The sequence below is a fragment of the Equus asinus genome, chromosome 13 (assembly GCF_041296235.1).
Source record: "Equus asinus isolate D_3611 breed Donkey chromosome 13, EquAss-T2T_v2, whole genome shotgun sequence".
Classification (NCBI taxonomy): domain Eukaryota; kingdom Metazoa; phylum Chordata; class Mammalia; order Perissodactyla; family Equidae; genus Equus; species Equus asinus.
In genome coordinates this window covers 56,914,593-56,916,630 of record NC_091802.1, presented here as the reverse complement: position 1 = coordinate 56,916,630, position 2,038 = coordinate 56,914,593, and positions in this window count along the sequence as shown.

The following is a 2,038-nucleotide window of genomic DNA, read 5'->3' as shown; positions in this document are numbered from 1 at the left end:
TAACATGAACAGGCACAAATAATCCTGACCCGCATGGGGCTGCTCAACTTTTGCCGGTTTTAATGATTACACGGATCCAGAAAGGAATGAAATGAAAGAAGTGATCTCTCAGGAAAGAAAACAGACTGTCTAACAAACCCAGTGTACTTGGTCCTGCAAAACACGGAGCCTGGGGTCAAGGGTCCCCAGTCACAGGGTTTGCTGATGCGAAGGCGACGGCCTTCAGTCTAACGCAGTTCTGGACACAAACAAGTCCTCACCGGCAGAACGGAGCCCACGCACTGGAGCTTTGGGTCCACCACCTGCAGGAGGAGAACCAGCCCGGACGCCCCCGCACGGCTCCTCTGACAGCACCATCCACCCAGCGGACCCCTCACCCGACACGCCGACGGGAAGCATTTGCTGGCTCCTCATTTATTTGAATGGTTGTAAGCACACAAAAGAAGTAGAGGGAAAAAAGCTGCTTTTCCTCAATATGTGCTCTCACAGAGCCTATAAGATGTCATCAAAACTGTGCTTTCAGTTCGTGTGACAATTATCTCAAAAGATCTCTTTTAAAGTGTAAAACAGAGACAACTAAACCAATAAAAAAGAAAGTCAAACAGGCTTAGAATATAAACAAAAAGATTGAAGAATTGGGAATATCTGACAACATTTTAAGGAAGAAAAGAAAAAAAGAGGGCTATGAATTGAAATGGAGTCAAAAAGAAATGCCCAAATGAGCCTCTTTTGGATTCGATGTCTCTAAAACTGCAATCAGCTTTTTCTTTAAATTATCCACCTCAGTTCACACAGAATTAGGGCACAGCGACTCGTGATAAAAACATCAAACCTTCCAGATTTAATAGCAGCTCAGAAAACCAACAGTCACAAGCAGATGTAGCAGGGAAGTGCTCAAGGCATATTCCGAGTACTTGTAGACAACGTAGAAAATAATGTCGAGTTTGAAAGCCACTGGGAAACATTATAGTTTCTTGGCTTACCAGATTAACAAAAATATACTTCCTAGTACTAAAATTTAGTATATTGTGGATCAACAAAAAGAAATCATACTCCAAAGAATGAGAAGATAAGCCATAGCCTGGGAGTAAACATTTGCAAAAGATACATCTGATAAAGGGCTGTTAGCCAAAATATACAAAGAATAAAGATCTTAACAGATACCCCACCAGAGAAGATACAGGGGTGGCAAATAAGCATGTGACAAGATGCTCCACATCATATATCATCAAGGAAATGCAGCTTAAAACAGCGATGAGATACCACTTCATACCTGTTGAAGGCTGAATAATATTCCACTGGATGGATATACCACATTCATCCCTCTGATGACAGACACACTTGGGTTGTTTCCACCTTTTGACTATTGGGAATAATGCTGCTACAAATGTGGTTGTACAACTATCTCTTCAAGTCCTTGCTGTCAATTCTTTTGGGTATATACCCAGAAATGGAATTGCTGGCACATACAGTAATTCTAGTTTTAGTTTTCTGAGGAACTGCCACAGTTTTCCACAGAGGCTGTACCATTTTAGGTTCCCATCAACAGTGCACAAGGCTTCCAATTTCTCCAATCCTCACCCAAACTTGTTATTTTCTGTTTTTTTGATAGTAGCTATCCTAATGAGTGTGAGGATCTCAAAAAATCTTACCCATTGATCGGCAACTTATTTGCATTTTGAGAACCTAAAAACTCCCAAGGGATTTATTGTACGCAAATCAACAACTAAGCAACCAACTAAAACTCCCAGAGGAAAGAAATCCTATAAAGAGCCAAAGCCCAAGTTCAAAGGTTTTCAAGCTTTCGGGTATGAGAAAACTCTGGGGGTGAGGGGGCGGGGCACCTCTTCACACTCACAGAGAAAACATCTGGGATTCAGAGTCGCTCAAGGTCTAAGCCAATTTCAATACATACCATATGACATTTTCAATAAAAGAGCAGCACACCCATATTTACACACACACACCCCCATGTGAGACTAAGCTAAGACTTTTACTTGCCTAGAGATACGAAGATAAAATTACTTGACAGGGTATA